We start from the raw sequence: 11914 nt of genomic DNA, 5'->3' as shown, positions 1-11914 counted from the left end.
CTTCTCAGGAGGCTAACCTTGTCATGTTTGAACAAAACCAAAGGCAAAGTCTCAGGCGGCAACTCCAAATTCAGTGGCCATTTGGAGCTGAACATGTAAATGATGTTGTTTTCAGAGGAAACTAAATGAGGCAAGAGATCAACTGCCTCTTTGTTTCCCCATTTGAACACAATATAACCCATGTGGAAGATGCATTTATAAAGATGTCATAAGGTTTTATGTTTGGAACGTAGAGTTCTCATACAGAGCACGGTATTTCCATATATTGAGTTTTTCTTTTATTTAAAAAAAAACTACAAAATATACCTGTACTCCAGGGTAACTTCAAAAGCAACAATCATGTGTGGGCTTTAAACCTGGGGAATGAGTCCATCCATGAGCTGTCTCTGTGTGTTTAGCAGGAGTTGTGAACAGCCTGACTGGCTTGTCTCATAATATCAAAATCCATGATGATGTATTGTTACTGACTGAAACTGAAAGAGAGATGTAAAATAACACACATATGCAAAACATCTTCTCAGTTCTGCCACCCACTGTGACACCATTCTTTTGGCAGTAATTAGAGTAACTGGTTAAGTCTTTGCTAGGAAAAACTGTTAAAGTCTAATTGATTTGTGTCTGGTTAGAATAGGTTTTTATATCATTGTTTTGGAAAATACCTGTGATGCCTACAACAAAATGTCTCACTTCCAATTTGATCTGAATGTTAATTTAAGCTAATGAAGACTATCAGCTCCACACAAGTCTCTCCATATCTCTCGGGGGGAGGCTTGTATCGTGTGAACTCGCTGACAGTTTTGTCATTACTATTGAAATTATTTTGGATTTTAGTTTGTCAAACAAAAGTAGCAATTGCAAGATGTCACAGTAGGGCAACCAAGTCTAAACCATACAACAATAGAAGTTGTTTATGTTGACATTTTATAGATCATATCCGTGTCCAGAACAAGAAGGGTGGGAGGAGACACGCATAGACAATGATTGAGAATATGATTTGCAGATTATTTGATATTAACGGAGGGGAATCCTGGTGATAAGATGCTGTCTATGGGTTCACAACACAAGTCCAGCTGGGGCAAATGATTTTCTACTTCTATTCTTCAACAGGGGTCTGTGACCCTTAAGGGATCCTCAGAGTTACCACAGGGGTAGCTGGCAAATGCATTTCTTTTTTTACTTTTTATTTAAAAAAAATTCAATGTCTGCAAATATACATTAATGTAAAACTGTGCATACAACAATAACACATGATGTATGAATATCCCTCCACCCAGTTTAATCAGCAGCTCAGTGTTTTTGCGATAGATATTTTTTATGTAAGCAAAAGTGCAAAACGACAAACAGTACACTTACTTACTTGAAGTTTGTGCTAAGATAATCATTGGTCACCAATCCCCAAGAAGAGCATGCTCAGGTTTCATCTCTTCTGACTCCATGCATGTAATTTTACATGCTTTTTAATCCCAAGTTTTGCCTTCTAACAGGCAGTGAAGAGTCCTTTTGTTTGGACACAACAGGTTTAAGAACTATTTGGAACATCAGTCCATCCTGTTGCTAAACCCAAATGAGTGTGCTGCCAAAAGATCTGGATCTGAGTATGTCATGAAACCAGTTTCTTTGTCATGGCTGTTGATGTTTTTTTCATGTTTGTGTGACACTGGGGGCCCTATTTTAACGATCTAAGGGCACGGCGTGAAGCCCTTATGAAGGGACTGTCCAAATCTACTTTTGATAGTTTGACGGTGGAAAAAGGTTCCCTGTGTTGGGTGCGTGGTTCAAAAGGGTTATACCTAGTGTCTTCATTAATTCTTCGGTGTGTTTTGGGCGTAACATGCAATCAACCAGTCATAGTGTCATCTCCCATTCCCTTTAACGTGTGTGTGCGCGTGTGTGTCTGTGTAAATTACAATGAAATGCTGCGTTACTGACTTTAGACCAGGTTTTTGTTGGTCGATGGTGCAATCACTTCCCGCTGCCTGAAGATAGCAATATGCCCAGAATGCACCTGAACACACCTCCCTGTAAGACCTGCACACCCTTGGGTGTGTTGGGCTTTGCGCCTCGCTGTGCCGGGTGCAAGATAGGGCCCTAAATGTGTAATTGTAACTCTGTGTAAGTTTCTTCTTTTTCCGCAGAGCTGTTTGGAAATGCAAAATGACTTTTTTTGTAAACTGACAAAGTTGCGGTGCGGCCTGTTTTATAATTTGGGAAAAAGAACACTAGTATTTGATTCCCTGAATTATTGGAATTGGTTAAGACAGAGAAAACGGGGAATTGGCACATCCCTACAGTGTACCATTATTACCAACATTCACCAGTCTCCTGCCCACCTGTTGCTCTCAGCCCTTTGCTGAATGCTTCAACTCTCCAGTCCAGATCCCCTGCCAGGAGATCATCTACAGCTGACCAACTTCTCTTTGAATTATCCTCAAAGCATTATAAGTTCAATAGATTCTAGGCCTGGACTCATGGCATTCAATATCAGCCGTGGGTAGTGTTTGCACTAGTCTGGATGGAGGAAGAAAATGTCAACCTGCGGGAGCTTGACTACAACACAGTGTAAGTGAGAAGGCTATTGGGAGGCACTACATCGTCTTTGAGCCCTTCTTGAATGCTTAATGGGCATCCTCTGACAATGTGTTTTTCAGTTAACTGAAATGAGATTCAGCATGTGACTCTATCAGCACATTTATGTGTGATACAGTTTGTCCATTTCGCACAAATGACTAAAGCCACTGCAAACAGAAGCCTTGTTATCAGAAAACCTCAGATTTGCACCTGCTCTCCAGAGAAGACGTGAACATACTGAGAACTCAAAGTGAGACAGCCATGGCTGTTTCAACAGGTCATTTATTGAAACATAAACCTCTGCCGATGTATTTGTTTGATTATCTGCTCAAGACACAACAGACTGGCATGACTCAGTTTGACTAAGAATTAAAAACCCAGCTTTTCCATCTTGCCCGTTGAGTGGATACTAAAACGTTTTTCATAAAGTTTCACCAGAAAAATGCATTTTTATATGTGGTTGAGAAGGCCAAGGGTAGTGCCTGTCATTTACATTTTTGCTGTAGTTGGGCACAACCACAGAGCAGAAACAGACTAACATATACAGTGGTGCTCATAGGTTTCCATGCCCATGCTTAAGTTGACTAAAAAGAGGAATAAAAAAAAAAAATCATGTTTTAGAAATTTATCTTAATGCCTTAATTAAAAAATGTGGTAAAATCCATCCTTTAGGGACACATGTTTTCTTTGTGAATGAATAATGTATTGTACATAAATAATTTGTGGAATTTTTAATTCCAAAGGCCAAGGGAACTTTATCAGGATGCATAGTATCCTGATCCATGAAATAACTGGCCTTTAAAAATAAAAATGTGCCAGCCTCTATGGGAATTTAACATAGGGGGGTGTGTACCTGTATGCCTCCTGTATTTTAAGGAAGAACATTTATTTATTTACATTATTCATTCACAAAGAAAATTAGTGTCCTTAAAGGTTGGATTTTACCTCATTTTTTAATTAAGGCATTAAGATCAATTTTTAAAGATAATTTTTTTTTATTCCTCTTTTTAGTCAACTTAAGCATGGGCATGGAAACTTATGAGCACCACTGTAGTACCAGAAAATACATAGCACAATGCTAATTTAAAATATATTTGGCATGCTAAAGGTCGTCAATGGATAATTATGGATGCAATGTTCCAAGCCAGGATGCTTATCATTTTATGGTTGTACTGTTTCAAAATGTGAGATTGGCTTTACTTGTCTTATGTTATTGTAATCTGATTATTTTAGAGTTGTGGTGTGTTGGTCTGACCAAAGAAAGCAATTTTAGACGTGACCTTGGGCTCTTGGAGAATGGATAGGGGTTTTCACCACTTTATTTGATGCTGTGACCAATTATAAAAATAATCAATAGATGCAAGCATATTTGTTCATCGAAAGGACCTCTGAAGTCCTGCGTGTATTATTACTTCTGCCTCTTGAACATAGGAAACACTTCCAGAAAAAAGAAAAAAATTCCAAAAAAAGTCAGTTTGTCACGCACACACGCACAGTGCTGTTATCTTTCAAGTTTCCCATTTGCCTGCACACTAATTTGTCAAGGCTGTTGGATTCGCAGGAGAAGCTTGTTCCCCCTCTAAAGCAAACTAAATGTGAAGAGTTTAGAGAAAGAAATGATCAGAATCAAGACCTACACGATGTTGTACTAGTTGTCTTCAAGCTAACTGAATGCTTTCATCTCAGCACACCTGCTGGTAACATTCCATTTAAGGTTCATATCATGTCAGGTCATGTGTGTGTTGCCTAGAAATAATTTACATTGTAAACAACCATCAAAAAAGAAATGAATACAACTCAATACACCTTACATACCCAAAGGTTGCTGTGTTCCTGGCCCTGTTTTCTTAAATGATGCATTGCCTGTAAGTGTAATTGATTGCCAGATTCAGCTACCAGCATCCTGATATACACAGTGTTATCAAGGTTTAGTATTTCTCCACCAGAGTTACAGTCCTGGCAGTGTGGAGAAGGCTTTATTTCACCCTTGGACTGTCACTGAGGGAGTAAAACATTTACAGAAAGCATAGTTATCCAGTTAAAAGAAGAAAAATAACGCAACAAAGTACTTTTTAGGGGCATGGGGTTTCTTTCGGGAAATTGGGACTTTCTAAATTTCTAAATGTCCCTGCATATATTGGATTCAGTATATCACAGCATTAGCTGCTGAAATTGTTTAACATTGATAATTGATTGTCATACACTGACAATGGATCAAATGATTACTTGCATGTGAAAGTGGTTGCTCTTAGTGATGCATAAACACAGAATTATCACCCAACTCAGCTCTAAAGCGCTTTGGCGTCTTCCCACTCATTGTTTTTACTCAACCTTTTTTTAAAGATGCAGAAGGCAGCTGTTTTGAGCAAAAAAAAAACATATGTTATGTAAGTGGCAAGAAACACGCCTCGAAATGACAAATTTGAGATCAATTAATACAGGTTTAAGAACACATTTCTGTACATCCTTACTGGAAACATATCTACCCTAACAACCGGAAAAGAATCGTCCAGAGTGACATCTGTCATCATCTGGATGGTGTAATGAGCTTTTTTCTTAGATAGACGACAAAACACGAGCATCACATTTACATTATACACCACAGTCTGTTAGTCCACTAGTGGTGTGCGATATTGCAAAATTTGGTATCGAAGTCAGTACAGGACCAGTATCACCAATATTTTTTTTTTAATTAAGGTGGATGCATCATTAAATAGCTACATCTGAATGAATTTTCATGACCCTTTTTAAGTTTTGGGATTTTTTTTTTTTCTCCTTTGGATTATTAATAAGTTAAAACCCAGGAGAGAATTTTCACATGCATGTATAAATTTGTTGTGTTCCCGCTGCATCTTACAGTCTTTTCACAAATGTATACAGCGTGCCATTGTTTCATTTTTGGCCTGAAAATATGGCCACACGGCGCTTCTCTTCCCCTCTGCCATTCTTCTGCTCCTTGTGTGTGTGTGTGTGTGTGTGTGTGTGTGTGTGTGTGTGTGTGTGTGTGAGCCTGGCTGCTTGTTTACCTGGTGCCGCGGAGTCACATGATGGTACATCAATCACAAGAGGGGGGAGTGGGAGCAGAGCGTGTGCCTGCTCCACGCTGGGACAGCATATGTGACAGGAAGAAGCAGGACAGACACAGACAGCCCGGTCGTCTCTCTGATGAAACCGCAACGGTGCATAGTGGAGAAAAACTCAACTATCAATCTCATTACACTGGAATTGATCAATATCAATACCAAGGTCGGTATCAATATTATTGATATTTGGTTCGATCCGCCCACTACTACAGTCCACCGATTTCAGTATTTTTCAATACTTTCCACCACTTGGATTTCTTAGGACTTCTATAGAGAAGACTTTTATGAGTAATAAACATTTGTCAGATTTTCTGTTACAATTTGTGGGGGATTCACCACTTTTTTTTCTCAAAAAAGGTTTGTACTATAACTCTATTCTGTATTTAGGGGAAGTTCTCTACCTCCTAGCCTAAACTTTTTTACATTCATGGTAACATTTCTACCGAGAGACACTTCATTTCCTTGCATAACTAATGATTCCTCAGATCAAACAGAATACCAAAAAAAGGGCTCACTGATGGGAGGGACATCTGAATTTGATAAATTGATCTTAATAAAACCAGCGTGCACTTCCAGCGTATCGAAATACATCAATGGTTTCTAAATCAAATCACGGCAGCACTTACACCAAAGAGCAGTGGACATGCATTATGTTCAGCCTCAGCCATGTGTCAAAGAACAAGTTGACTCATAGGTAAAGTGACAATGTTTAGTGCAAAAGCAGTGAAAAGGCTGATTGAGGCTAATGTGTATAGGGAAATGACAGACCCCTGGTATTTGCACTTCACACTATAATTGTCTGCTTGTGTTGGCATAAGCAGCACGGCGTATTGTAATCAGACAACACGTTGTGCGATCAGACAAATAGCATGGTGTGAAGAGAGGGAGTCTAGTTTCTCGCAGAAATTACAATCAAACACGTGGTGAGAAGAAGACTGCGTTGTTCATCATATACTGTAAATAATGTCGGAACACTGGTATTGGTGTAATTGACGCCAAGGACAGCGTGGAATGGCAAATTAGGCTCTCGGCATCAAACCAGTAGGTGTGAAGTCTCGTCTGAATTGTCATGTTACTTGGAGTCGAGTTTGCTCCATAATGAGGCCAGGAAGGAGTAGTTGTTGCAGACTTGCTTGAGGGTGAAGGGTTTGTTTCCAACTCAGAATGATATCGCTGTTCATTGGCCACAAGGGTAATTAAATCCCTCTGCAAAAACCATTATTATTTCAAAATGTCTAGAAACGCCGTTCCAAAGGTTCCAACATTCCCGCTGCCACCATCTGCGGCCCAAATTTCCTTTGGTAAAATGCCACATGGTAAAGCACCAACTGATGTACAGTAGTTTGGTCCTGTGGGTGCATGTTAGTGGGAACACCAAGTAGGATTGTTGTGTTGGTGTAGGGATGAGCTGCAGCTCTCAGTGCTACATGGCCAGCAGCTAGAGCAATAAACATCACCAACAACATCAAAAACATCTTGTAATGGGAGTGGGTGGGAGCGTGAGAAAGCAGCGTAGGATAGAAAGGCCAGAGAAAAAAAAAAGTGTTTGTTTTACCCTTTTCATCTTATATTTTCCAAATCCATGTAATGTTTTTCTCCTGCTGGGTGGCCATTTTATTTTTTTACTAACAACTTTTACTTCAAACTCAGATCTGTGATCTCAGCTTACACACTTCTAACAATAGTCTTTTATACAGAAACAGTGCCCAGATGATGGCCCTAGAAATAGCATTTTCATATGTAAATGACACAAAAAAAAACATTCCAATCTGTTATTTTTGCCTCCAGATGGACTTTTGAAGTTCTTTGGCCTCTTTCCCGCAGAAAATCCATACGCTTTTTAAGACAACTCCATCTTCACAGCCTGGTGATGCTACATCAAGCTACCCATTTATGTCCAGAAAGCAAGTTTTATTGCTCTAGCTGTAGTGCCAAATGACAAGCAACATTTGTTGTATTGCATGAGCAAAAGCAACAACAGTAGTGGACAAAAAACATTGTATGGTACTACCTTCACTTTGCTCTATTTTAAAGCTAAGGGGCCACTAAATTATTATGTAGGAGCTAGAGGGATGAGACAGCAGCACTTTAGTGGCCCTTGAAGGATGAGCTGTTAGCGTTTGACAGCAGATTGGCAGGAGAGTATTTCTCAAGTGGTTTTTCAACGTTTTCAGCATACGACCCCTAAATTAAACCAAAAGGATTATTTATTTTTATGATCCCTTTAGTTTTCCTTTTATCATATCTGAAAGGCAGCGAGAAAAAAAAAAAAAAAACTGAACTGAGCATTAAGATCCAAAAATATCTCGGACAATTTAATCTTTGTGCTTATTTGCATTTGAATCAAGTATTTAATTAAACTTCATATTTAAGACCTGGATTAACACCTGGATGGTAGAGATGATGTTTCCTATTCCCTCTGTTGCGGAAGCCATTTTTAACCCCGTCTCCAATAACGTCCTGAGAATAAAACAAATTAATGTATAAATACCAAAGAAAAACACATCGCATTCATCACATTTCAAACATGCTTGACATTTACGTCAAATAAAATATATAACAAATATTTTTGTAACTCAGATACATTGGGAAGTACAGTGCTTATTGTTCTAAATGTTACATGTTTTTTTGTGGTTTTTTTTACTTTTTTGTTAAGATGCACATTTGATTTTTTGAGTTTATAATCAATGTTTGATATGCGGCAAACCACTGAACTATGCTATAAGCCTGTTCTTTTTATAGAGGTCAGGCGATAAGAGTTTCTGAGGAGGTGTTTGGAGATTCAGAAGCTACAGTACGTTTAAATATATTATGCATCGTGCACACACTTCGCAACTCTCTGGAGGTTTTTCTAACAGATCAAAGGAGTTCCTCTTTTCTGAAATAATGAGGGAGGAAAAAAAGTGAAGATATCCTCATCAGACATGTCAGTCTCCCACCTTGAATGTACCATCAGCAACCTTGCGCCTCAAGTATTATTTTAGGAGCGATCTAAGTGTAGGCCACATGCCGAGCAGGAAGCCAAAATAAAAACCGGGATTCAGAAAGGACGTTAGAAGTGCTACTAAACCGGCCCAGTTCTATTTGAACGAATATTGCGTGGTCAAATCATTTTACATGAAGAACACACCTCAAGGATCCTCACTGTGGCACCATCCTTTTCACTCACACACTTGGAGGGTTACCATGGAAACAAGGAGTGTACTGTTCTAGCCTCCATACAAAGTGCTGCAGCCTTCCAGCAGACTAAACCTGCCCCTGTTACAGCGTTTCTAGGATGCGGCATTGTCTAAACCAGCTGCTGACGAATTAATCTTTCCGCGAAATCTGGATATTTCTAATAATAAATGACACACTGAAAAAAATAAATCCTTGAATACCACTTACATACTTGTGTCCCAAAAATAACTGTTTGCATTCCCTGGTTAAAACCCTCCAAAACTAGGCTACGCCTATGGTGTTTAATCCTTTTGATGTCTGAAAAGACCACACAAAAGGGATTATTAAAAGGATGTTAGTCTGTGGAAACCAGCTGTAAGAAGAGGCAGAGTTTCTAAAGTAGCATGAGTATTAGTCCTGTAACCAGCCAATGATAACAAGTCCAACTGCACTCATCCCTCCAAAGGTACTTAACGCCTATTCTTGAGTTACATGCATGCCAAACAATGCCTTGCCCAATCTTACAGGAAATATTGATTCTACTTGGGGAATGTATGAAACTAGGAATGCGAAAGAGGTAGAACATCATGTAAGCATTCTTTTCAAAAAGATTTATTTCCTTAAATCATACCTTAATACATACAAGTACTTTCCTAAACATGTCATGTATTTTCTCCATTTTTTAATGCATTCGTGAAATGCTAATTAAAAACAATGCAAGAGCAAAAATGTAGATGAATGCGTCTTGGTGGTGGTGCAAAGTCATTGTTATTCACTTGGTATTTACCTATATTTGCAATGGACTCTAAGGCTGCATACTGCTTACTGATGGACAAAGACTCAGATCTTGTAAACACCTGTCTGGATGATCATTATTTTATTACTTTATGGAGAAATAATCTGCTGACCAGGTGCTTGAGCATATATCGCATGCCTAGAATGTAGATGGATGGGGAAGAGGCTCATTTTTCCTGATTAATATTACATTTCAGGTGTGTCAGTAGTAAATCATGGTGATGAGATGATTAATTAAATCACTCCAACTGTGTGATTTACTAAACCAGAAAGTGCTGTTTGGCACTCATTATTTAACAGCCACTGAAAGCAGGTCTCAACTTCATTCCAGGGAGAGGTGACTTTATTGAAGGGAACAAAAAACAAAAAAAAATCTTTTTTCTCATGACCTTTGTTTGGACTAAACTTAAAATGAAAACAGACTGCAGAAGAAAGGCAAAAGCTCTAAGTAGATGTTTAATTAATTTGATGATGAATGGGACATCAGCATGTACAGTATATGCATGAGTTTTTCAGCAGATACAGTAGAGCATAAAGAAACACTGGCTTGGGAGTCTGTTTAATTCTACAGACCTTTCATTTTTAGGCCTAAATACTTATTAAATACATTATTTCTTTATTTTGTCTATTCCGATCATACAAAACACAGCTTGCCCATTACTTTTCATAATAAAAATGTCTTGAATTTCTAACAGAAAAGTGTTAATGAAACCATATCCCACAGTGCTGTTCCCTTGTGGACTATTCATATGCTGTGCCATGCTAATAGACAAAACACAAGCTAAGTAAGAAAACACCTTCATAAATTTGACAACGAATGCACAGCATTTAGCAAATATGCTGCAAATACACATAACACAACCAAATACACAAACACGCTGCAAATACAGAAACAATGCAAAAATATAAGCACACAAACTCCAAAAACAAATGCAACAAAAAAACACTGCATATTACACGATGGAAGTTCTCCAGGCCTCTAGGGGGAGCGCTAAATGGATCAGCTGGACTTTTGACCCCATGGGGAGAAAGCGCTCGGCCTTTTAATTACTACAAGTTTACAGACACGTCTCTGCTCTGTATCACCTGGGACCTGGGGCCTGTAGCAGGAAACCAGTACAAGGGATTGAGTCAGGATATTCAAGTTATCCTGGATGAATTTAGCATTAACTTGGTTGCACAAAACCAGGTTGAATTAAACCCAGCCAAGTAACCATGGAGATTTATTCTTTGTGGCTAGCCTGGTCCAGAGCAGGCTAACAGCCAGGCTAAGATTAATCCTGGAGTCTCATGTGTTAAAGACCAAGAGCCTGGGTCTGACCGAGGTTTCTGCCTAAAAGGAAGTTTTTCCTCGCCACTGTCGCACTGTTGCTTGCTCTGGAGGAAACCACTAGAACTGTTGGGTCCTTGTAAATTCTGGAGTGTGGTCTATCTGTAAAGTGTCTTGAGATAACTCTTGTTATGAATTGATACTATAAATAAAATTGAATTGAAAATTGAATTAAATCTGCTGCCGCCCTGATCCAAAATAAACGTGTTTAAGTTATTCCGTTGCCTTCTGAATGTGTTCTGCTTTATTTTTATTAACATGCATTACTTGTCACTATTGTTGTCACGAGTTTGATTTAAACCCTTCTATAGCAGTTGTTGAAATGGTTAGAAATGGTTGCTCTGGCACCCAGATGCGGAGTGGCAATCGGGAGAGTCCGTGGTCTATGCAGCTCCAGGTTTATGCAGGACGAGCTCTGGAGATTAAGTGGGACAGTGCAGCTATATTCCCAGATGATATTAATGGCAGACTTGTTAGAGATCAGTACATTCATGACTTAATTTTATTGTTGATTGTCCTTCTCTAATAAAGGACAGTTTATTTAATCTATACAGTCTTTTTATGTTGGTGCTGTCACTTTGTCAGAAGAATAATAAAAAAACATGAACATTGTTTTACATATATGCTCACAGCATGTATTGAAGTCACTTCTTTTTCTAGTTTTTGTCCCTTTCTGATTGTTCTGTATGAACAGTAATTGTACAAAGATATTTAGAATTAGATACAGCTTTGTGCATAAGGTTGTAAAACATGTTCACACGTTGTGAATAAAAAATTTAAATTAAGCCTAGAGTCCTTAGGTTAAATTTCCCGAGGAACTTTAATTCCCTCTGCTTACTTTTAAGAAAAAGTAGGCTAAATAATAATCCATTTTATTCATATTGTGCTTTACATGGTAGGCTAGTCAAAGACACTTTACAGTAAAACCAGCACATTCATCACATAAATACAGAAACATGAAACTAGCATATTTAAAGTA

The sequence above is a fragment of the Etheostoma spectabile genome, chromosome 1 (assembly GCF_008692095.1).
Source record: "Etheostoma spectabile isolate EspeVRDwgs_2016 chromosome 1, UIUC_Espe_1.0, whole genome shotgun sequence".
NCBI lineage: Eukaryota > Metazoa > Chordata > Actinopteri > Perciformes > Percidae > Etheostoma > Etheostoma spectabile.
Note: the sequence above shows the minus strand (reverse complement) of the source record.